At 37.8% G+C, this 26,770-nt stretch overlaps 1 long non-coding RNA gene across 2 annotated transcripts in view; it reads right to left on the reverse strand.

Moving 5' to 3' along the window:
• Positions 1-241: 241 nt before the first annotated feature.
• LOC308192398 overlaps positions 242-26,770 on the reverse strand; it is a 98,587-nt gene continuing 72,058 nt past the window's right edge. For both annotated transcript variants that reach the window (XR_013948776.1, XR_013948777.1), the window contains exon 6: positions 242-948. This is a non-coding gene — a long non-coding RNA (uncharacterized lncRNA). The remainder of the gene's footprint in view (positions 949-26,770) is intronic.

Raw genomic sequence — 26,770 nt, forward strand, 5'->3', positions numbered from 1 at the left:
AGGTAAAACATGACTGAATGATTATTATTTTTTCCTATTCATTCAGCATTCAGCCTTAAGCCCGCACTGTTTGAGCAACCAATGTTCCCTCAAAGGCAGTTCGGATTGGCAAGGTTACCTTTGTTCTCTGTCCCAGCTTTCCATCTGGATCAGGGTGTTCTTGCTTCTGGGTCTCCATGTGAGGAATTCCCACCCTGAGGGAGATGCACCAGACTCACTCATTGAGGCAGGATACCTCCTTTCAAAGGCTAAGCAGCCTATTTCCGCCCTTTCAAATACACTCTCACACTTGTGGTTTATTTGCTTAGATGTAGGGTCCTTTTCTCATGCACTGCTCCAATTTTGTGTGTGTTGTTGTTAATAAGATGTCCATAATTGTAGTGTTTGACCATTCCCCTGAATACATTAGTGGCTTAGTTCATAATCAATTTATTTATCTCAAAGTACAAAACCTTTATGAGAATACAAAGGTGCTAATCTTGCATTAATATCCTGCAGAAACTTTTGTTTATGTAAGTCCACATCTGCAAGGCTTAACAGATCCATCTTCATGTTCCATTTTCTTTTGGAAGCTCACACACATTATTTGGTCTGTAAGGCAAGAGGCAGAAACAAACTCTGAATGTACACATTGAGTGGAGTTGTTATAAATTACTCTTTTAGCCAGAAAGAATTACTTTATTGAGTAAGCGATCAGCAAGCAAAACAGCGCTGGGCGGCCTGGGAGTACATGCTCCTCCAAACGGCCCGCACCCCCCCCCTTTTCACAGTCCTTATATCACCGAGTTCTTCCGGGGTTACGTAGCCCCCCTTCCTGCTACTGCGGCTGCGTCGACTGTTGCTAGGGGGTTGTCTCTGGTCCCTCTGGTGGTCGCACAGATGAAGGCTGTAGTCTTCCTCCGCTTGGTACGTGATGTTTTCCCTCCGTAGCCGGTCATGCTGTTTTGTCTTCAGATAGGACAGGTGGGTTATCAAATTTTGCAGTTATAGTATTTACACAAAGTTCTCTCAACTATCCGCCCGAGACAGCAACAGGCAGGGAGCCTCAAGTTCCTTACAGCCACCTGGTGACTCCCTTTGTTCCTTCTTAATATAGCCATGGGAAATAATGAACAAACATGCCTCATACACCATAGAGTGAGGCAGTAATCTGTGGAAAAGCCTCTACTAACTTCATCAGTATCAATCTCTGCTTTTAGACCTGCTGATGCTGCTCTCTTGGATCTTGTGATACTTCATGGAAGTATTGGAACGAATCCAAAAGAGGGCCACAAAGATGATCAAGGGGCTAGAACACCTCTCCTATGAAGACAGGCTGAGAGAACTGAGTTTGTTCAGCCTGGAGAAGAGAAGGTTCCAAGGAGACATTATAGTGGCCTTCCAGTACCTAAAGGGGGCCTACAGGAAGGCTGAGGAGGGACTCTGTCAGGGAGTACAATGATAGGACAAGGGGTAATGGCTTTTAACTAAAAGAAGGTAGTTTAGATATTTGGAAGAAATTCTTTACTCAGAGGGTGGTGAGGCACTGGCGCAAGTTGCCCAGAGAAGCTGTGGATGCCCCATCCCTGGAGGTGTTCAAGGCCAGGCTGGATGGGGCTTTGGGCAACCTGGTCTGGTGGGAGGTGTCCCTGCCCATGGCAGGGGGATTGGAACTAGGTGATCTTTGAGGTCCCTTCCAACCCAAACCATTCTGTGATTCTATGATTCTATGACCTTCCCAGCACATATTTCTTTGATCTCCATAGTTGGCTCCTCTCTAGAATGCTCTTTTTTGTGCCACCCCCTTCCCTTCGCCTCCTCCCCCCCCCCCCCCCCCCCAGTCTAAGTTCTGACTCCACATGGACCCTAAAGTGGAAAGGAATGACACTCCTGTCCATTTCTTCAATAAGCAGATGCCAAAGTTCTGTGTAAATCTATGTAAATCTATGCTGTTAGCATATAAGTATTTGCATGGCTATCATTTTTATATCATGGTTTTCATCTCCAGATTTTGATTTTTATATTTTAAGATTCAGTCTCATTCATCACCTTATTGCTGACAATGGGAATTAACATTTTTCTGCTAAAGAAGTACAAAGTGTACAGAGCACAATTGTTATCATTTAATATGACCTAAATACTGTATAGATCTTTCTGCAAAAGAAACATTCCATTCATTTCTAGGTATAAGGGAAGGAAAGTTTCAGCTGAAAATCTGAGCTCATCTGCTGATGTTTCTTTTTATTTTCTTCATCTGGCAGCTTTCTACTTCATTTCTTAAATTTCCTTCATTTTTCTAATATGAAAAATAATTTAGAGGAGAAGAAGCAGAACATTTAAAGCCATGAGCTTTGCTTATTCTTTTTTTTTACTATCAATGTTATAGAACTCAAAACAGGATTTTTTATTTAGTGCTTTCTTTCATTTTTTTCCTCTGACATAAGATATAACAGTTTTCCACATCAGCAAATATTTGCTCCTTAAAGACCATGCTATTTTGTTCTTGTAATTTCTATTTGACTATAGCTTGAATTCCTAGGCTGTTTTTGAGGCATGCAAAATGCTTTACATATTAATTATGTATGTAGTGTGCAGAATGCATATAGATTGTTTCCTTGTGTGTGTCTGACATCAACACTTCACTTGATATCAGAACTTGGAAAGGATTCAAAAATCCTACAGCGACAGAAATCACTGAAATTTCAGAGGTTCATAGGGCTTTCTGCATTAAGCACAGTGACATCTCCCAGTTGCAGAACCAGCAATTTGGCTGACAGACCACTAGGTAGTGAGCAGATCTGAGGAAAGATTTTACAGCACTTACTGCTAACACTTGAGTATCCAGGCTTTTAAATCTGTGCAATGTCAAGTTTACTAGGATGTGCTGGGAGAAATCTGTGCAAGTCCCGTTCTGTGTTGCACTCTGGACCCAAGGTTAACTTAGTTATGCAAATGCAAACCAGGCCAGTGGAAGATTTTGGCAGCACTATGCAAGCAAGAGAGATGCACATGGTTACCATGCAGTGAGCATGTGTCTTTCAGAAAACGTCTGACTTTTTGCAATGTTTGGTTAAAAAAAAAATATTATTACCATCTGCTGAAGAAGAAACTTCCTCAAACATACAGGCCAGCTACAATCCAAAACAGATTTTGTTCAGACGAGCATGTGCACTAGAGAGCCAGTTAGTTGTGCCTAGCAGCAAAACCTGCAGCCACAGTAGACCGCAGGTTATCTTTCTTGTGAAGTTTCCTAGCATAGCTGTTGTTATAGCCAGAGGACTTGCTGTACCAACACCAGGAATAGCAGGCCCCCTGGTAAGCAGAAAACTACTCCGTGGTTCTCAAAACAACTGTAACTATTTCTTGCCATTATATCCATACTGCCTTTGAGGAATTTGCCCTGGAGGCCAGGAAGCCTGGCATCTGTGCCCTGGGGTGTGAGCAAGCATCACAGATTTGCACATATGGTCCTGTCTCCAACACGCCCTGACTCTTTTTCACCCTACACTCTTACAAACTGTAGCAGCACAAAGAGGCCTTACTGCCTTGGATACTTGGTTACTGGAATGCTTTATGACTTAGTGTCTCCAAAGGACGTGGAAAGAATGAGTAGATATATTGTGTTACATAGTCAGAGGATGAATCAGTACTTTGGCAGTCCTCAGGAAGTTCCTCAACAATACAAATAGATGCTTGAATTGAAACTATAACTTCTAGCATATAATTTATGGACTAACTGAGATTTTGGTACTTACCTCATATCTAACTGCCATTCATTATCCATTATTAGCTCTGAAAACTGGGGTTTGAGGCCACAAGGAGGTCAAAGCTGAGCCTTGCCACACCAAAAGGAAACGACAGAGGGATTGGACTTCCACAATGATCAGATAAGAAGGCAGATGGTGAACACCAAGAACTGGGAAATGAGCCAATAATGGGGTATCTGAGAAGATCGGGTATATTATACTGTCTCATTATGGAACCAACGACCAGATCTGTTCCCCTATAAACTATCCAAATATTTGCCACTAAAGACAGATGTTGTGGTGTACAAGCTGGTAATACAGATCTTCCACATGTGGTCCCTTCTTCCAGTCCACTGAACACACTGCAGTGATAGTTCTTTGTCTCACATGGGTCTGATGTGCACCAAGAGGAAAAGTGCATTTTCTCTCATCAAAACACATTCATCTTGTGACATACTGTTATGACAAATCCAGCAAGAATATAGACAGTAGTAACTAGTAGCATGAGATCATCAAGCAGGAGAGCATTTGTAAGAAAAAGGATCGAAGTATCAAAGTGATAATATATTTTTTTTTAAATTGCTGGGAATTTTTTGATTTTTAATATTTAGTCTATTTTATTTTTTAATTCCAGTTTTTCTTTTTGGGTTTCATTTTAGTGAAAAATTCCTACTGTAGATTTATTTCTTTAACAAAGCCATATCACAGCTTGGCATAGTGCATAGTTTTCAGTTCTAAGCAAATTGAGATGTTAAATACTATAAGTTTTGTACATACATCTTTAACAATATATTGATTTTAGAACTAGGTGGAAAGCTGTTTTATTACTTCATAGATATCTCAAAGATTTTTTAAGACTATTTCTTAAATCAAGATAAAAATAAAAAATTACAAACATTTAACAATTCTCAAGCAAAAATTTCCTTCAGATCATGTTGTTGTTGCTTCTTAATTAAAGATATTATAAATATCTAGATTTGTAAAATTCCTCCTGATTTAAAACCTTGTTTTAGTACAAATTATTTAGGAAGGGAGATTTTAAACTCTGAAACATGTACTTAACATTATAAATCCAGAAGAAAAAAAAATTGTTTCTAAGAATGGTTTGTGTTTATCTGAAGTTCAGGTATCTCATTCAGAGGTTTTTAATGGATGTACATATAGAAATTTATGGCTGGCTTGAATCTTTCCTGATTCCAGAGGAGGAAGGTATTTACCCTAAGTATTTTCCATATAGTCAATAGGGAGTGATGGACTCCTTCAACTAGGCACATCCCAGAATAGATGTCTAAAATATACCTCCTGAACCTTGCTTGCCTCTTCTTTTGCCTCTTGATATGTTCATACAGAGAATGAAGTCTAACAAGTCCAGCCACTGGAGGAGCTTTTCAACTCCCTTATTAAGCATCTGCACCATGGCTGGCAGAATAAGCTAACATTGGCAAACCAACTGTGTCAAATGCCTTGACACCAACCACATTCATTAGAAATGCTCACTGTCATTACCTCCACAGTCTGAGTAATGGTTCTATGAGAAGTATTGTATGATTAATACCAGTATATATCATTTTTAAAAGAAACCTACCAATCACTGAAGAAAAACTTCAGACTCAAAGCCATATATTCTGATTTAGGTGCCTAAACTGGTCAACCAATTAGATAGCTTGGCTTATAAATAAAAGCACCCCAAGCAGAACTGTTGAATATCTGCAGTGATGATTGTAACCAGCTTTAGCATCATCTTCTGGAAACTTAAAATTACAAGCACTGAATTGACATTTTCAGTTGTGAGATTTATCTTACACATAAAATGAAATTATATAACACTGAAATAATTTCTCTGAGACATGATATGACAGGTGTTGAAAATAAGATGCAAATATTGCCTTTATTTTAAACTACAGTACAAGGGAACTTCCAATATTGATTTTTGCCCATACTTAGAACAATTGTTATGTTCTCTAGAACTTCCTCTTTACTAAAGTAATAATGTTCCCAAAATAAAAGAAATGCCTTAAAATGTCTTTCTTCTGGCTTTTATTCAGGGCAAAAATTACACTGATTAATTCAGAGAATGTGTAAATAACTGAGAGAAAAAAATCAGATAGTGTAGTTCATATATATCAAAGCACATCTCCTATGCACCTTCACTCTTTTAAAAGTTATGTCATCCTTTTTCCAAATTTAGTAAAATTCAGAATAATTCTATTCCAATAACATTCAAACAGCTATAAAATCAATAAGAACAATTTCATACAGATTCTCATACATTCAAGGTCTAACACTGCACGTCACAGAACTTAATAGGTAGGTGCTGGAGTTCAAGGCTCTTTTTGATTTTGTTTTGAAATGTACCTCCTCAGAAATGCTGAGCTCTCCCAAAGCTTTATTCATGGCTTTTAGTTCTATCCAAGTGATACTCAGTTTCTTTCTCAGGCCAGTTGCAGGTACTCAAGGATTCCCATGAGGGACTTTTCTTTTTTGAAATAAATGCAAGGATTGCAACTGACTTTAGGGATGAGAATTTATTTCTTTGGTTTTGGGATGGAGTTTTATGTTCAATAAATTTCTCTCAAATATTTCAGGAAGATATCACTATAATTTGGATATTTTCAGCCTAAGTGAAATAAAGTTGTTGCAATAAATGTCTTATAAATTAATCCAAAAAAAAGGTGATTTCTCCATATAAAAATGAAGCAGATAACAAAGGACCATGTATAGAATCATAGAATGTACAGAATCACAGAATCATTAAGGTTGGGAAAGACCTCCAAGATCATCTGGCCAACCATCCCTCCTACCACCATATATATAGATATACATATTAATTTCATATATATGTGTATATATATATATAATTAAAAGATCAGACTTCCTTAGCATAATTTTGATGAATTTGTCAGACCATAAAGGCCACAAGTTAGAGCCTATTGCTGCTATTGCTGAGATCAATTTATGGCTCCTGCACCAAAACCTCAAATAGCAGAGAAAATACTCTGAGTGTTTGGGTCTAGTTTATGTGGTTTATAGCAACAGTCATCATCTGTGAATTTTATTTTAGATAGAGGTTAAAGTTATGCCTTAATTTTACTAATTCATTATGAATACTCTTACCAAATGTTTATTAGCAATACTGTGAAACATGGAATCTTCAGTTGAATTACTATCATGCTTTGAGAGGTGATATCTCCTCTTCGAACTACTCTCACTTGCTTTACCTCACCTACTGTTTACCTCCATTTTGGTATAGTCAGTGCCAGAGAATTTCCACAGATAGTTTTAAATGAGACAATTATAAATGTATAAATGTATAAATGTAAATTGAAGAAGGCAAACTTCAGCTAACAATTACGCTGCAAATCTACAAAGATTAAATGTACTGGGTGTTGGGTTTTTTGATTGTTTTTGGTTTCGTTTTTCTGTATGAGATTAGAAAAAAAATGCTTTGACCTGGGAATTTAGGAGGAAATGCACTGCACTAGTGAGACATAGCAATAATACTTTCTTTAAATATTTCTTCATAAGTCCTCAGCATTCAACAAAATATAAAATGCACTAGTACAAACAATCTTATCTCAATTGAACTTGCAGTCCATTTCTAAATCAAAGTTCATTCGTTGTGTGAGGCCTAATCTTTTTGATTTCTGATCACAGATCCTTCATGCATTTTTGGAAACAAATCTAGGGATTATAATAAGTGTAGATCTATTTGACTTCTGCCTGTGGGAGAAGAAATTCATATTTTCTCTTTATATTATTTAAACAAAGCATAAATTCAAGATAAAATAGCCTAATGCTTTAGAGTGAGCAGATTTTTTACTTAAAATATGAATTTACTTTTAGATAAAATATTAATAGCTGTTTTCAGATACTAGCACTTTAAAAATTTAATTAGAATAAGGTTGATGTGTAAAAACAGGTTGTATATAGTTCACTTATAATTTTATATTGGATTTGAAATTAGATACAGTGTCAAGATTACCTTTGAAAAAAAGTGAATTTTTATCCTAAATATATACATAAAAATATGCATAAAGAAGCTTCATAAAGATGGGGGGGGGGGGGGAGAAGAGAAGAGACAGTCTTTTAACTCTGTCCTTTTGAATTCAGAAACAACCTGAATGAGAACACCAGTCTAGCAGCAGCTGTAAATGTGCTGTAAATACTGCAGAGCTGACACGCTGCGCCTTGCAAATATGCAAAGTAATGATCAGCGAAACATCTTCACCATTCCTCTCAATCAAACTATTGACTGAGATGAACAGGAATAAATAAAGGCCCAAAGGCAAGCCTGAACTCTTTCCTTCCAAGTAAATGTCGTAGTCTGTTGTCCTGTTTGAACTGAAGGACCAAGGATGGTTTCCCAGGCTCCATGACCAGTTCTCCCTGTGACCACAGGCAAACCTTGTATCCTGCATTACACCTGCCCTGCCACTGCATATAACCCAAGGCTGTGGGCCACAGGGAGCTGCAAAAAAAACAAACATGTAAGGCACCTGCCTTGGACAATTAGGGAATCAATAGTCGGAGGAGCACTACAGCACACAGCCACTGCATTTTTCAGGTATCATGTGTGAGAGCAAGCGTGTGGAGAAAAAAAGAGAGTGAGAAAGGACAAAAAGATTAAATATTCTGTATTCCGTAAAGAACTCCTTGCAAACAGTTGCACAAATGCAAACTTAACAATCGATTTCAATGGCAAATTAGAACAGTTGGGTGGCCTGGATTTAGATGTTTTTACATAAGTTTATCTACCTGCTAGTGTCTAGGAAACAAGTCTGATAAACCTCCTGAAAATCACTCATAATACAGATACAGTCAGATCATGTTAACTATAACTCATCTTCCACAGCAGCTGCAGCAAGGATGTGTAGCAAGGATGTGTAAATACTAATTTATCTTTTCTGTTGTTTTACTAAGATAAAGGATCAGGTGCCTTTGCAGTACTATATCCTTTTTATCTCAAGCCACATCATAATTATGTTGTAGGCCAGAACATACACACAAAACATAGAGAAAGCAATGAGCAAATTAGGAGACTAATGTTAGTCCAGAGTGACACTGGAGATCACAGCATGAATATCATATATTTTGGTCCCCCTCACACTTCTGGAGAGCTCATTTTATGCCTCCAAGTCAGACACCACACAAGAACGTCCCACACAAGAACATCACAAAAATGTTCCATGGAGCACATGGTCCATGGAACCACGGTTTCAGAAGAGTCACTGACATACCTGAAGGATATTTCTGAATGATTTTGATCCCCCAGGAACTGTAGGATTCCCAGAAGGAAAAGGCCTATAGTATGGACGTATTGATTATGGACTTACACATACAGAACGTTTGTCATGTAAACCTTGAAAAAACATTTCCCTCTTTTGATCATCCTTATATTTTTGCTTTTAGGTCATCTGTACATGTTTGCCACGTATGTTTTCTGGGAACATTGACCAACCTATTCTAATGAAGACAGATTTTGTTTTCCTATTGACTATTCTGCGCTCCTAACATAGGCCTCATCCAGATGAGTGTTTATACAAAAACCTAGAAAAGAATACTGGATCTCTCTTTCTGGAGAGCTAATAAGAATTTTATGTAGCTAGCCCTAGCTTAAAACAAAAGGAACAATAGATAAGACATTTTATTTTCCTGAATAATGCTAAAGCGTCCTTTCCAGAGACAAGCAAGAGTGTCATAAAGCTAGAAGTAAAAATAATAATAATATTATAATTAATAATAATAATCCAATTAATCCTTCCTCGATTATGAATTTGTTTTCTATATTTGGTAATTGTTTTATTATTTTAAGTGTGCTAGACTACTCCCATATGGTTTCCATGTACCAATTACATATTCTTGAAACAATTTTTCTCCAAACAGACTAAATTTGTCTTTCCTGTTGTTGTTCATAGTCACTTATAATTGAAGAAAACATCCTTAGGCTCTTTTCAGTTAGCATGTCTGTCTCAATTGCCTGTGTGTTAGCAAAGTTATGTTTTATCTCACTATTTTAAAATTTTCTCATTAATCCAATTTTTTATTTTTATTTTTGACCCATCCCTGAAATGCATCCAGTTTGCTAATGTATTTCCAGTAGTGAGATGTTGAGGTTTAAGTGGAACATTCCAGATGTGACCTAGGTGTTAACAGGTTAACATTAACTGACTGCTGTTGCAGTTACATCTCCCCGGACTATGACATGTTTTTTTTAATGTGTTAGGCCAAAATATTGCTGGCCTTGTTTGCTGCCACATTCCATTGAGAGCTAATCCTTAGAGCTAGCCATTCATACTGACATTTCTTTTTGGCATCTCTGTGTTACAAGTCACTGACTATGCATCTTTTGCCTCAGTTACAACAAATATTTTGTTTGTATGTTTCCAATGGAATGAACCATCTTCTGCTCATATTTTTAGCCTTTTGGTCATAACACACAGTCCAACACTATTGGTATCCTTTTGGTTTATAGCTGTCTACTAAATTTAAATACAGCCAAAGGGAATCCTTTACAACTATGAAGGAGACCTAAGTCTTAAAGTACAGTACCTGTTACTGTACTCCTTTTCTCTTTTGCAAGCTCTGTGCCAGTAGGCCCTTTTTCCTTTTTTCTTATTAATCTTGAGTGGAAATGAAAATACTTGTGAAGCATTATTTTCCCAATTAGCCTATTTCTTGATCTTTTTTCTCTTATTCCATTTTTTTTTTAATTTACACAGTTACATATTTTTTACAATAAGTACTTATTTACAAATTTCCAAATGGATACCTTTAAAACACAGCCTATTTATACCACAAAGCAAAAGAGTTGTCTATGTCATTCAGATTTCTGTGGATTTTCAAAAAATCAGGTTGTATTTGATGTCACCTTCAAACGTTTTCCTACCATGGGTATTTGATTCCATATATACCAGGATCATAAAATCCCAGCTCAGTAGGCCAGGTATAGAAAATATGCGCCAAGAAAATATGTTTCCTCTTGGCTTCTATATCTTTAATTCTGACGAAATTCTACTCCTACCATGCAGAGAGAAAAAAAGCCAACATCTGTTTCTCTTAATGTCTGTTTTAGATTACTATCAGATAAAACAAGGTTTTAGAGTTCTGGAGACCAAATCTAAAATTATTAAAGTACACTTTTAGCACTGTTTTAGCCTGGTTTTAAATGAAGAACAAATCTATTATAAAGTCTACATCTTCTTTTTCTTTTTTTTTCTTTTTTAATAAAGATAAAATCGGAAAATAAAATGTTTTTCCTTTACGTAAATAGAATTAAAGGAAAAGAGTTCATCTGGGCTTGTTAACCTCCAACTCCTCCATCTGGAATGAAGTGCACCAGCTGGACATGCTTGTCTAGCTGTCCATTCCTGACTTGTTACTTCTATGCAAAAAAATAGATTAAATCAATATGCCATAGTTTACCTGACAGACAACAAAATATTACACAGATAAAAGATATTTACCTCTTAAAAGAATAGGAGATGTGTTAACAATGTTTAGGAAAGTTATTTGTCTGTTGGTCACAGAGTAATAAAGGTCTAAGTATTGAAAGAAAGATACATGCAAGTCTTACAACTCTGAGTAAAACTCAAAGACTAGTCTTTTTGGTTCCATTGTTGGTTGATTCAACTTGAGTGGACCACCACCCACAAAGGTCTCTCGGCCTCATGCCTTTCACTGCACTGGCTTTACTTCAACAGCTTCTTACAAACCTGTACTTGGTGTCAAAAGCCTTTCTGAAGTCTAGGTAGACCACATTCACAGTCTTTCTGTCATCCACTGAATGCATCACCCTGTTGTAGAAAGAGATCAGGTGCATCAAGCAGGACCTGCCTTTGATAAACTGATGCTGACTCAGTCTGATTGCCTGGTTGCCCTGTAGGTGCCACGTGAAGACACTCAAGATAATCTGCTTTCCCAAATACGAAAAAAATATATTATAGAAATTATACATATATATATATATATATATATATCTTTTGTTGTGCTTAAGGCACTTCACTTTAAGAAGAATCTGGACAGCCTGTGAAGAGTCCAGAGAACAGAATTTATAAATGATAAATGATTAGCAAGCTAGTAAACACAATATACAAAAAGAGACTGAATTAACTGAGGTTGCTTCCTGTAATACAAATCTACTTCTAATCATGTAACATGGTGCAGAGAAAGGTAATGAATGATCTGTCCCCCTCAATGGACAGGACAGAAAAGAATCGGCATTACATTATAAGAAGCTTGCTGAGTATAAAACTTTATAAAATAGATATATATATAAAATAGAATTTTCCATTCTATTAATCATCTACATGTTGTTGGCTAAGTGATTTGTCTATCTTAGGGTGGCAGCTGTAGCTGAACAGGTCAGAAAATTACAAGTTTCTGAAGAGCTGAGAAATATTAATTGTATTTCTCTCAGTTTGATTTTGACTAAAATACCTTTTCCACTGATCTAATAAAATCATTTTCTGGTCAGTGATAACATTGTTAGAACCTCATACTGCAGTTATCTATCACTGATTTTGCTTAATATACTCTTATTTCACATCAGGTGATCTGAAATGAGACTTGGGAAAGTCGTGGGAGATTATGAGTAATGCTACTTGTTACATGCATGTGCTTTTTCTTTCTTTGTTGTTTATATCCCTTTAAAATGGTGCTGCTCGTTGGGTGAGGCAGACCCTTCTATGAGAAAATTGGGATTAGTCCTTCCCTGGGAGACAGCGAGCATGTCGAGGGAGGCCTCGCCAGCAAGCAAGGTGAGCCAATGGAGGGAAGACAGTCAGCAAGGTGAAACTATCAACACAAGCAGAGCCTGGGTAGGGAGCTGATATGTAGTGAGGTTTCAGTCCTGCAAGACCTGTCCAACGGGCCCACAGCGACTGAGAACAGTTCACTGCAATTCAGGAAGCTGGTAACTGTTGTGGAACGAGAATATAGAGCACAAAACCAGAGAGGGAATATTTTTAAAATTCCCTCTAATTTATGTCCTTTCTAATTCTGAGTTTTCCCTGTTATAAAAAGTTATGTGTTCATGGTTTGATAATACTTATTATATATCATTAACGGAGTTCTATCCTGAAGTTTTGGCCATCTAGGAGGATTTCACACCATATTTCGTATGTTTCAAAGATGAAAAGCATTATTTTGGAATGTTATGAAATTTACTATCCGTATCATCAAAATCCTGGTGTGACAAATTTGGTGGAAAAATCCTAAACTCTTGTTTAGCCACCTCTGCTGTCTCCATCATTCTTTCCTTCCTCATGTACTAAGTTATTACCTGAAATATTATACTTGCTACTGATCTCCATCTGGACATAGAACTGTTGACCACAACTCTTTTAAAGAGTGTGAACTCCTCACCCACTGAGTGGTCCATTCATCAGATCCATGATCTCTCCAATTTAGAGACAAGGATGTCATAGGGGACAGCGTCAAATGCTTTGCGCAAGTCCAGGTAGATGATGTCAGTTGCTCTTTCCCTATCCACGAGTGCTGTAACCCCATGGTAGAAGGCCACCAGATTTGTCAGGTACAATCTACTCTTAGTGAAGCCATGTTGGCTGTCACCAAACACCTCCTTATTTTCCATGTGACTTAGCTTAATTTCCAGGAAGATCTTTTCCATGATCTTGTTGGGCACAGAGGTAAGACTGACTGTCCTGGAGTTCCCCTGATCTTTCTTTTTTCCCTTTTTTAAAAATGGGGGTTATTTTTCCCCTCTTCCAGTCAGTGGGAACTTCACCAGACTGTCACAATTTCTCAGATATTATGGATATGATAGTTGATCTCATTCTATCTTGAGAATGAAAAGCTGTACATTTAGGCATGAAATTTAGACATCCAGAAAGTGGATTATTACCAAAAAGACTGGTACTGATTAATATATAAATGGCATCTACTTGTGTCCCTTTAATTTTTCTGTACTCATTTATTTTATGTAATTCATTATTTATGTAATTCATTATTTATGAATTATCTTCTCTAATACACCCTACTTGAAAAAATTAAAGAAAATTTGAACAAATTTGAACAATTAAAAATCACAGATGAGCATACAACTGTGCTAAGACCTTTTTCCTGGCCCTGTTTAGTCAACCAGTAGATATTGTCAGTGTGCCCCCAGTGTTGGGCCCTTCCAGTGCCCTGTGCCAACATGAAGCAGTTCTTGCAAGACATGGACCTCTGTTACCTAAAGAAGAGGATAGCAAAACACACACAACTTCTGCCAGGCAAAACACACACAGCTTCTGCCAGGGCCACAGGGCAGAGAGAAGGTGGGGAGCAATAGGAGGTTATTGAAACGTCCCACCTTCCGACCCTCTCATGTCTGCCTTGGATTTTAATAAAGAGCAGTACCAAATCATTCATTTCCAAGGGCAAGAAAGACTGAAGGCAAAATGGTGGTCACATATCCAGTTTTACCCAGTGTTTCTCCCCAAGTAAGGCAGCCGCCTCCTCACCAGAATTTTCTGAGCATAATGTCAGTGCAACACAAGAATAACTCACTGTGACTAAAGACTGCAGCACCAGGCCCAGCCAAGAGCATTTTTAAATAACATTCCTCCAAACTGCACTCTCTGTTCATTCTTCTAAAGAACACTTAAGACTTCGTACGTTTAAACAAATGGATTGTCCAGGGCAATTCTGCAAAAGTAATTCAGGCTGAGCTGAAAATATGTACCACAGACATGGCACAAACGATCCAACCTGGGAGACTGAGCTACAAATTTTTCCTCCCTGACAATGCAGAGTTTCTCTCTCTCCCCTCTCTCTTTCTCTCTCTCTCTCTCTCTCTCTCATCCCCCTGTCCGTCCATCCCCCCCACACACACACACTCTTTTTTTTCACTGTCTGGGTCAATTAGGTTGGAATCTTATGGTACTGTATTCTTTTTGTTCCATAATCTTTGTTGTGTTCAAACCACAAGTGCAAATTTGCCAGGGTCTCGTTCCTCAGGGGTTTCAGGGCAGAATGGGTTTTGCTGCATCTCTTTGTTGCTCTGACCCATGTTCCTCTCATATGCCCTGGTTCCAACCATGCCCTGGTTTTTAAGATAGGAAATTCTTTCTCAAAAGTTTACCTCCCTTTAATTTTTATAAACAATTCTGTCTGAGGCATTTTCAAGACATTTAATATGGGCGTTCAATTATTTCTTATTTTCCCAGCACTACAACACTGGTTCCAGATAAATAAATAAAAAAGTTTCACAAAGTGGACTAATTTTCTATTAAAAAATGATGTGTTGAAAATGTACAAAACTTAACTATCTCAAGAACTACAAGTGCCTTTTCACAGCTTTGTTACTTGGAAATAAATGTTAACACTGCCATTTGATTTGGGGATAGAACAAGACAGAAAGTGTCTGTTTTACTGTGTTCTGTATCACATTACAGAAAATGTACTGTTAACTCTGAAGTCGTTTTTTCCTATTCTCAAATCTCATTTCTTAGTTTCTTCTCAAAATATTTAAATTGAATTGTTTCTCCCCACAGTGTACTTGCTCCCAGAGTCACATAACTCCATCTCAGGGATATTATATCGCAGAAATCTGGCTATTATTAAAAAGTATTTGGTTTCTAGTTCTATTTGTAAATGTCTTTGAAAATTATAGGATGAATCATAGAGCCATCTTGTTATTTATTTTTATACAGGAAAGTCATGCTAAACATGTTTTGGTATCAATTTTAATAATTCTCTTTTTCCTGACTTTTCATTCCTGTTTAATTTTTAAGAATATAAAACAGACCCAGCAGTAATATCCACAGTTTATTTGAAGAAAAACTTGCTTAGATTTTTATTTTTTTTTTTATAATTGTATTGTTTTGCCAACTTGTCAGCAGTCCACAAAATAGCACTGTTCTAAATCTACTATCAGATCTTCCAGGCAAACACGACCTTCTTCATGTGTGATAAATGAAATGTGATGATATACCTGATGGTCCCCATTTAGCATTCAATTTCTACAAAAGAAACCTTTTTTTTTTTTTTTTTTTTTGAGCTGTTAGGAGCAAACAAGAAAACACATGACACATTAACTGAAGTCATTGGCAAGAGTGGAATCCAGTCTTAAAAGGGAACAAAAAGAACGATAGGAATAGAAGAAATGGAAGTCCTTGACTCCATCTAGATTGCTTCTTTTTGTGACAGAAAAAAAAATCTGTTTATGCTTCCTCCTAATTTTAAACCAATTTTTAATACATGCAACTAAATAAAGATTCTTTCACACTTCTATGTGATATGACTTGGAATGTAACAGCTGTACATAATTTAATCTATCACATTTTGTTTTTTCATCTTGAAGGCTTCCAGTCTGAGACAATACACTGTATAAGCATTAGGGAAAGCTCTATCAGTAGCAAGTATAAAAGTATAACTACTGTTGTATCAGACAGTTCTGCATCTGCAATACTTTGTATTTCCACACAGAGACAGAAAAATTCAGACGTACATTTAGTGGGAATTGGATTTAAAATATATTTAGTATCAGCTGCAACAAATACTAAGGAAATTTCAGTAAGAAATTAAAACAAAACACAATGGTTAATAACTAAGCACATCGCAAATCTGTACTTCAGGGATACTACACTGAAGTTTTTAAGGCCAAAAATTCATCTGTACTGTAGAAGCATATATGTTGTCCATGATTCAGAAAAAATTACTTCAGGAGAAAAAAAAAGAAAAAAAAAAGTAATGTGTGAGAATGGAAAATCTGCCACAGGTGGAGAGGAGGTCAAAAACAGAATACAAGTTTGTATATTCCACTCCTGAACAATAACAAGTTCAGGCCCACTTACTCAGTTCATCATTATAATGATGCTTTATAACAAACCTCTAGAGACCCTACCAAGACACAGTCTCCATTGCGCCTGTACAAGTATAAATGCAGACTCAACAGATTCTGAGCTTACCAAGGATGTAAAGCAGACCTGGTACAGTGCAGTAAACTGCCAAAACTTCACCAGTGGAAAAATAAAAAAAATTGTTCTTGACACCCAGAACAACACCAATGCATTGAATGTGTCCCTCTGCAAATTACTTGATGAACAGTGCAATTGCTACTATATTAAGACCCTGTCATCCCTGGTAAATTCTGCAGCAACAGAGTTCATTTCCTAGTCTTTGAATCTTTATCTAGGGCTTCAAAGATCTACATGGTTATTTTTATAGGCCACATATCTCTTTGCAGACAGCAGTCAAATAAAGCAACTTATTTTTCAAGTGTTTTACCATTATTCACATAGGTTATACTATTCCTTTGGGTAATCTCCTCTGTTCTACCAGTGTCCTCTAACAGGATTGCAGGAGGGTTCAGGAGCTCCTCATCACCAACACAGAAGGCGTCCTCTTTTGTTGTATCCTGCTGATCAGCAGTGATTGTGAAGTGGTAACTCTTACTCCATCCAAGTAACGATTTGTGGCTGTGTATTTTAGCATGTTCTTGGAGCTGCTGAAAGATTTGTCTTTGTGTGTCACACTCCTTCTTAAAATAGTCCATGTTTGATTGATTGTATGCTACTGATGAACCACTGCCTACTTGCCACACCAAAAAGACCAAAAAGGCTTAGTGAAAGCATTTTCTAGCACTGTTGATGTGATCCTGATTGTCAAAAAAGTATTATGGCAAGCATGTAAATTACTGCATGAATGTCCAAAGAGCTTTAAAATAGGATTTTTGTGTCTGTTTTTCAAGAAAATGTATTATTGTGAAAGGTAGCCTTACCAATACAGAAGTAGTAATGGGTTAAATCCAGCCCTTACCTTTTACCTGTTAATAATGAAATAAATAGATTTTTCTGAAGTCAGGGATAGAATTTAGCTATATTAGACAGATCCCTAATATCAGTAAGAAGCAACAGGAGTTGAGCACACTGGTGTTTTTTAATGCTATCCTTATACATCCCCTTTGCTACCTTTAAAAATCTTGTCATTTATCCACAAATCTCTCTTTCGTGAAGATACATACAAACTAATCTGATAAAATTTGATTTTTAATCTACTGAATCTGTGACTTATTCTTACTCTGGAGTATAATGTCTTTTGTCTTTTCTGGCTCCTCCATCTGCCTGCACCTTACCAGTTTTAATGATTTTTCACAGAATTAGCTTTACTGTATCCTGATCTTCAATTACTGGACACAATGGTAATTACCATCTTCACCATCATCAGAGATACTTGTGTCTAGCCGTTATGGTGCACTATGAAATTCCTAAAATATATAACTCAAAACATAAGGTTTAATACTGTTACTGACAGTATGTTTTTCCATTTTATGTAGCTTTATTTGCTCAAGCCTGTTACTTACAAGAGGCTCCAAATCTGTTCAGGTGTTTATCTCTAAACTTTGCAAACATTGGTGCTGATGTATCTGCCAGAAGTTGTAGTCTGAGTTTGCTTGGATAATACTGCCCCATGCTGGTTTATATGGAAAAGTCTCAGATGACTCCCTCCCCCCCCCCCCTTTTTTTTTCACAACAAAATCTTAAAAAAAAAAAAAGGGCAGGTGTGCTCTGTGATTTTAACTTGTAAGCTTGTTTTGCTTTGTTTCCTTAAGCTGCTAAATGCTTTTCCTTCAACTGTTGTTCTCATATATCACGCAAAATGCTCCGCTGTGCTGCTCCTGAGACCAAAACAGGGGAAATGTGGCTTTTTACAGTGGACTGGAGAAGAAGGCTCATGTATGCACAGTGATAAGAGAAAGCACCCAGAATGTAATATCACAGTTAATGACAGGGGGGTTTCCACAGACATTAACAGGAACTCTGTGAAGCAGACAGCCTGGAGGGCTATGAAAAGACCATGAGATTGTTGTGAGGCCCACTTCTGGACACTCAGTACTACGTTCTTATTAATAACCGCGAATTCAGAAAGATACAGACCGCTATTCAAACAGCTCTCATTGGCGGCTGACGTAACTCCTGGTACACGACATAAAACAGGCCTTTCTGTCCAGGCCATTGCCTTCATCAGCCCCTGTTGCCCTTGTTTTACAGGCCAGGGTCTGGGCCTCTCTGGTTTATAAACCACGTTACTAGTACTAACACTAACCTTGTGTACACAGGTAGGAGAAAGCTTCTATTTTTTTTCTTTTTTCTTTTTTTCTTTTTTATTTTTTTCCTATAGCATATACTGCATTTCACCATTTTTCAATTTATGTGTCAGTCAGCTATGAATTTGGTTTTCATGTCAGTCAGTTATAAATTTGGTTTTCTTCCTGGGATTAAGTGCTTTGTTGCTGGTTTGCAGTGATATGACATCTGCTCAAAGAGAAATGTTCTTCCAATTGATTGCTATGAATTTCACATCCTTTCTGATAAGAAATTTCAGTTAGGGCTGATTCCTAACTATCCTGACTGCCTGTACACTAAAAGTGTCTTTTAAAAGAACAGGCCAGTTATGCTTTTAGAGGTTGGAACTCCTGCATACAAGCATGCTGGTCTGACCTTGGATACTAACTGGGATCCAAAACTGCAGCTTCTGGATTTGATTTTGTTTCCATTCTTTTGTCTTTCTTTTCCAGGGACTTGGCTTCCATGATCTGAATTGTGACAGAATTCTTGCTGCAGTCTCTGCACACTCATGAATGCTGATAAAGTATCTAAATGTTTACAGTCATAAAATGGAACAATGCTTTACCCTTTTTTCCCTTTAAGGAGTGAATGCAAGTATATCAGTAACCTACATCCATCATTTTAAAATAGACCCTTGAAGGGGGACTGCAGACAAATTAAAAACTTTTTATGTTACTGTCCATGGCAAGAGAGTAATTGGCTCATAAGGAGAGTGGGGCTAGCACAGCAGACTGCTAGAGCTTCACCCCATAATCCTGGGACCATCATACTGCATGGGACAGGCTCTAGCTAAAGACAGTGAGTAGTTGTATAATTAGCACCAAAAAGGCTGATTTAGAGCAGATTATCCTGTGGAAACTGCAAAGTGATTGATCATATGTTGGGACAAAAAAATATCTGGGGCCCATTGACATAGAGGTAAACAAGTAAGCAATTGGAGGGAAACATTAAAACCTGGAGGGGAACCCACAGAGAGATGAAGAAAGGTCAGTAGTCTACACCACAGATATTTAAAGACATCAACAGTGACTGTGTCAGAGGTGCTCAGAACAGGTCTGGAACAAGAGACATATGCTGAAGCAGTGACCATCATCACAGAGTAGGCTAATCCATATTAAGTATGTAGATGGAATAAAATATTTAAAGGCAGGAAAATACTTTTCCCACACTGGTAGCATGAAATAATGGTGTGTGTGTGTGTGTGTGTGTGTGAATCTGTCTGTCTGTGTCACACAGCTCAGCTTAGAAAATTGTTATAAATTTAGAGAAAAGAATATGAATACCCATGCCTGATTTATTCTGTGTTTCATCTGGTTTCACGACTCTCTCCAGGAGTGGATATTAACTGGTAATGGAAAAGAGCCTTGGAAATAGAATCAATATCCACTGACCTTGAGACACTTTCCAAATTTTCCCTTTGTTAACATTTATAAACATCTATAGCAATACTTCCTATACTTTGGGCAACTGCTTTCCTGAAAAATAATTTTATCTTCTTGTGTATTACTATACTATATAAATATATATATGAAACCCTTATGATCCAACACAAAATGGTTAGGAGCCTACTATACCACTTGGACACCCATAAATCTATGGGGCCAGATGGGATCCACCCAAGAGTGCTGAAGGAGCTGGTGGATGTGTTTGCCAAGCAATTTTCAATAATTTACCAGCAGTTCTGGCAAACCAGGGAGGTCCCAGTTGACTGGGGGTTGGTGAATGTGAGGTCCATCTATAAGAAGGGCAGGAAGGAGGATCCATGGACTTACAGGCCTATTATTAGTCTGAACTCGGTGCCAGGGAAGGTCATGGAGCAACTCATCTTGGGTGCCTTCACATAACACATACGAGACAAACAGATGATCAGACACAGTCATCGTGGGTTTATGAAAGGCAGATCATGCCTGACTAATGTGATTTCCTTACATGACAAGATGACCTGTCTGGTGGACAAGTGAAAGGCTGCGGATGTTGTTTACTTGGACTTTAGCAAGGTATTTGACACTGTTTCCCGCAGCTTTCTCCTGGAAAAACTGGCTGCTTATGGCTTGTACAGATGTGCTGTTAAATATGTGTAAAAGCTAGCTAGATGGCCAGGCACAAAAGGTCATTGTGAAAGCAGTTATATCTGTTTGGTGGACAGTTACAAGTGGTGTTTCCTAGGGCTCATTATCGGGGCTAGTGTTATTTCATAACTTTATCAATTATGTTGATGAAGGGATTTAGTACACCCTCAGTAAGTGTGCAGATGTCACCAAGTTGGGTGGGAACGTTGATCTGCTTGAGGATAGGTTCTGCAGAGAGATCTGAATAGGCTGGATCAATGGGCTGTGTCCAATCACATGACATTTAGCAAGTGCTGGGTCCTGCACTTGAGTGATAACAACCCCATGAAGTAATATACAGGCCTGGGGAAGAGTAACTGGAAAGTTGCCCAGCAGAAAAGGACCTGGGGGTACTGGTCAACAGCCATCTGAACATGAGCCAACAGCTAGTTAAGATGGCCAAGAAGGCCAATAACATCCTGGCTTGTATCAGAAACAGTGTGGCCAGCAGGACTAGGGAAGTGATTGTCCCTCTGTACTTGGCACTTTTGAGACCACACCTTGAGCACTGTGTTCAGTTTTGGCCCCTCGCTACAAGAAAGATATTGAGGTGCTCAAGCATGTCCAGATAAAAACAACAAAGATGGTGAAAGGACTAGGAAAAAAAAAAAAAAAAGACATTAGCGACAGCAGGACAGCAGAAGGAACTGGGCCTGGTTAGTCTGGAGAAGAGGAGGCTGAGGGGAGACCTCATCACTCTCTACAACTATCTGAAAGGAGGTTGCAATGAAGAAATTTTCAGGATCTCTTCTCAAGTGACAAGTGATGGGACACGAGGCAATAGCTTCAAGTTGCACCAGGGGAGGCTTAGACTTGATAACATGAAGAATTTCTTCACAGATAGGGTGCTTAAGCATTGGAACAGGCAGCTAAGGAGGGGTCAGCTTTAAGGGCATAATGTTGCAGACTATTATACAGTTATAAGCAGCAAATAGGATTTCATTCCAGATGCTCTCCTGATACCAATGTCTTCATGGTCCTCCAATTCATAACATACTATATGAAAACAGTACTCTGACTGCAGAACAGGCTCTTCGTATACCTTCATTTGTTGCCCTGTCAGAAAAGGGTCAGTGTATAAACAAAACTTGTTGCAATATTTGTTTGGAAAGAAGGTTCTTTTCCCCATCCTAAAAACTCCGAAAGGCTTTCACCCCTAATGAAATGCAGATGTCTACCATGCCATTAGGAATGAAAGATTTTGCTTACCACAGTAAGTATATCCCTTCTTTTTCTAGGGAAGAACAATAATCTTTTTCATCCCTTTCTTGTGAGAAGTGTACTTGAGTCCCCATAAGAAACAAGAAATGCAATTTTTTCTGTATTAAGAATGATTACATGGATAATGATTACTAAAGATTACAACATATTTTTCTTGAGTTCTTGATTTCATTTAATTCAACCAAAACTAAAAATCTAAATCATGCATCTTCTTTTTCTTCACTGACATTTTATCGACAGTTTTATACCTTAAGATTTCCTTTCTTTCATTTCCAGACACTTCTGTATGCTAGATGAAAGTTCAAAAAATACTTTGATAAAATCTGATAAATAAGAGAAAATTGAAATGACAGACATTCACGTGTTCTGGTCCTAAGCAATGCTTTTTCCTGTGACATATTTCTACTCTCTTACATTTAAAAGAAAATAAAAGAAAAAAAAAAAAAGAACTTTACAATGATAAGGATAAAACTTTACAATACTATGGTTAAAAGGTAACTTTTTCATGTTCCATTGCAAGCCTTAAAATCTATTTTCTTCTTACATGCCGTCATCTGTAAATATGACTTCATCTTTCTCAGTTTGACAATGATAGCTGCTTTCTGAGACAAATTTTTCTACCAAATCTGCACTTGCCTTATGGTCACTCTAACTGCATCATATTTCCTTAGGTTGCTTAAGAGAATATCATGCAATAAAGTATGAGAAACCTTATTAAGCTCAGAATATATCACATCATGCACGTACCTTCCCATTATCAATTTAGCCACTTAACCTGTCAAAGAAGAAAATTAGATTTATTCAGAAGAAAATTAGATTTATTTGATATGACCTGTCCTAGATAAAGAATACTGGCTAGTTTTTGCCTTGCCTTTTGGCTATTTGCATTCTTACTGCTTTATCTTTTGTAGAGATAGATATATAACTTCTTAAGTCATTGTTTCTGAGGCCAAATTAAATTAAATGTGTGTAGTTCTTGATGGACTTTTTTTTTTTTTTTCAAATTTAGGATTATGCTTGTCCTGTTGCACTCCAGTCACTTTTCCTATCATAATCAATTCTTTATGGAAACTGATAGCCATAAGTCAGGTGGAAACATATTCAGGGGAAGAAGGTAGAGAAGAGCAAGTTGAATAAAAGAGGAGAGGAAAAGAGAAGAGGAGAGAAGAGGAGAGGAGACGAGACGAGACAAGACGAGACGAGACAAGTTTCTGTTTCTGAATGAGAGTAAGGCAGTCATACCAAGTGGTTTGGATTATTTTGGAACATTTGTTTATTTTTTAAAAATGTAGGTAAGTGTAAAGTTCTGAGAAACTGAATGTAGAACACATCTATTCATGGGGGACAGAGGCAGACAGGAGTTATACCTGTGAATGGTGAAGCATAAACACAAAGAGCTAAGCAAACGCTTAAGTAAACACCTATCCACCATTTTCCCAGACTCAAGTCAAACATTTGTCCTCACCCTCTTCCTATTCTCAACTCCCTTTCTTTTGGCTGTTGGTTTCACTCAGTGCCAGCATTTTGGTGAAGCAAAATGTTATGCAGTAGGCTTGGATCATAAACACAAAGGTTTATTTCTACAATTAAGTTTTTCTTTGTATGTTCCTCCAATTCTCCCTGCTTCTGCCAGTCTGGATTCCTCCACAGGCCACAGTCCCTCATGGATGATCCTGAACTGCCGTGGGTCACCCAGGGCTGCATCCCCCTCAAGGATGTCTCCACCCCAGCATAGGTTACCCACAGCTGCAGTACCTCAGGTGATTCCCGCTTTGGCATGGAGTATTATCTCCAAGGGAATGCCTCCAGCTGCATATCTCCTCAGAAGCTTGTCTCTCTGTGCATCTCCAAATGCATCTCCTCCATGCGTCCTGCCAAGACCATCACCCCACATTTCTCCAAACAAGTTTTCTTCATAGGTTTCCTCCTCTGGGGGCTGCTGCTCCTTCTTAAATATTTCTGAGCCATGGCTCTTTGCACTGCCATACCTGGCTACAGTCTTGGAGTGTGATGGGTCATCTACATGCATTTCATATCTATCTGTGACCAGCCCAGGGCAGCTCACACCACTTTCCACACAGGGCATCCTGCAGCCCCGGCACCAAAACCCTGTTGTTTTCACCCAAAACAAGACAAAAGCTTCCAATTAAAAGTGATGCTCACAATTTAAGCAGAAAGGATAATTAATCATGAAAACATATGAAAAATAAGACTGATGGATTTTCTGTCTATTGAAGACTTGAAATGAAAACTGGATATTTTTTGAAATACACGCTTTATTCAAGCTCAAGTTACTACTGACTGCACATAGGGTAATAAGTTAAAATAAATAAGTAGGTAGAAGAGTATAGAAGTGAAATATTATAATCAGATAGTCTCTTCTGTCTTTAAAATTTCTTCGGTTATGTCTAGAAAGCTGAGACTATAAAAAGAAAGCTTCAGGAAGCAGTAAGTTAACTATGCAGTCAAGAACATATGCACCATGCATCTCAATTCATTTAAGTGGCAATGTGATCTCTGTTAAAGACAAATAGAAGATTTTTTTTTTCTTTTCTCTCTAGGCAAGATAGAAAGATATTTTTTCAGACAAGAAATGTGTGATAATAAGTCTGATTTATATCATATTACTGCTGATGTAACTATACTTTACAACATTGTTGCAGGTTTGGGGAGCACAACATAAGAAAAATATAAAACTATATTAGAGAGTGTCCAAAGGAGGGCAACAAAGATGGTGAAAGTTTTAAGGGGTAAGACATATGAGAAGCAGCTGAAGTCACTTGGTCCAGCCTAAAGAAGAAAACACTGAGGGGCAACTCATGGCAGCCTACAGCTTCCTCACGAGGGAGAACCAGGACGGGAGGCGCTGAGATCTCCTCTCTGGTGACAGCAACATGGAAACAGCTCCATGGGAACAGCATGGAGCTGCGAGAGGGGAGGATCAGGATGGGTGTTAGGAAAATATTCTTCGCTGAGAGGGTGGTTGGGCACTGGGACAGGCTCCCCAGGTTTAATTTTTGTGTAGTCCTGTGGAGAGCCATCAGTTGGATTCAGTGATCTTTGTGGGTCCCTTCCAGCTCGTAATATTGTACGATTCTGTGATTCTATGATTATATTGTGATAGAATAGTTAAGTTTGGAAAGGATCCCCAGAAGTTCAACCCACTGTTCAAATCAAGGACGGCTTCAAATTTAGACCAGGTTGAGCAGGGCAATGTCCTGTCAAGGTCTCAAAACCTTCATGTATGGAAAATCTACCACCTCTCTGGGTACCCTGGTCCATGCAAAGCAAACCCTTATATATTATCTACTCCAGACTCCTAACTATCTCTACCAGTCTCTTTCTCAAATTGTGAAACACAGAAATGAATGATACATCCTCAAAAATGCTAAGTAGAAGGAAAGAAACAATGCTTCTTTCAAATCCCTGGCAGCACTCTTTGTTAGGCATTCTTATTTTGTTTATATATATATATTTTTTTTCACTAACCCCATAAATACAGGGGACAGTGAATTCAAAATTTAGATGATATATTCTATTATGAGCTACTTAAAAATTCTACTTAAATAAATGAATAATGCAACATAAAGATAAAAACAAATCTTTCCTTTAACTAACAAGTCATCATATTTAAAAGAACAAGAGTTCAGCTCAGTTCAGCTTCTTGTAACTAAGTAAAGTGCCTAAGTGAAATATAATTGCTGTCAGCTGATGGAATTGATTAGTTACCCATTACTTCAAGTAAAATAATTCCAACCTTCATAATTTCAGATTAAATTAAAAGAACTGGAGTCACCAGCTGTTCCTCAGCAGTGGAAAAACACATGCAGATTGTGCACCATGTTAATAAACAAACTTCTCTGTACAGGAGCTTAGTGTGTGCATAGAAAAGTCAGGAAAAAATGGTAACAAATGGTTGGGGGATGAGAAGTGGACAGCAACTGCCAGGAGATTACTAAGAGACCACAGACTCAAACTTTAAATTATCTCAGCAACAAACCAAAGAGAATGCAATACTAGGTTTCTGTACATGTCTGGATAGTATGGAATGGCCCAATAAGAACTGAATGGAGCAATTTCTCTGAAAAAAGAAAAATGACAAATTTTTTGAAATGGAAACACTACAACTAGAGTTTGCGGTGAACAACAGACACCTCAGGTCAGCAACCAAAAGGTCGTAGGAAGAGAAAGTCTTTTTTGGAAGTACTGACAAAGCAGAGAGTTGTGAAAGAGAAATCCAGAAATTACTTTGCATGCCTTCACTTAGTAAATACACATACTCCTCCTCAGCACCTTGCTGTATTTCAATCTTTAGACTCTATTTGTACCCACTTCCTACCCACTCTCTTCCATTTCCATTTTCTCTCTCTTGCTCTGTCAACACTGACTACGTGTCCTTGGCTCCACTTGGTTTCCTTTCCCAAGCCATATTTGATTCCCCTGCCATTCCTGCAGCGCCTCTTCAAATTTATTTATCAGATGGCTTCATGATTCTTGGTTTGTTCTTTCCCAGACAGTCTCAGTGTCCACATCCTTCCGGCCCATGTCTCCCCCTGAATGCTTGTTGACTTCCATTTTTCTAATACCTCTCTTCAGGTCCTCCTCATCTTGTCCAAACTGTTTAAGCTTCTCCCACCCACCAAAC

This window comes from Anser brachyrhynchus, assembly GCF_964034855.1.
Source record: "Anser brachyrhynchus genome assembly, chromosome: 3".
Classification (NCBI taxonomy): domain Eukaryota; kingdom Metazoa; phylum Chordata; class Aves; order Anseriformes; family Anatidae; genus Anser; species Anser brachyrhynchus.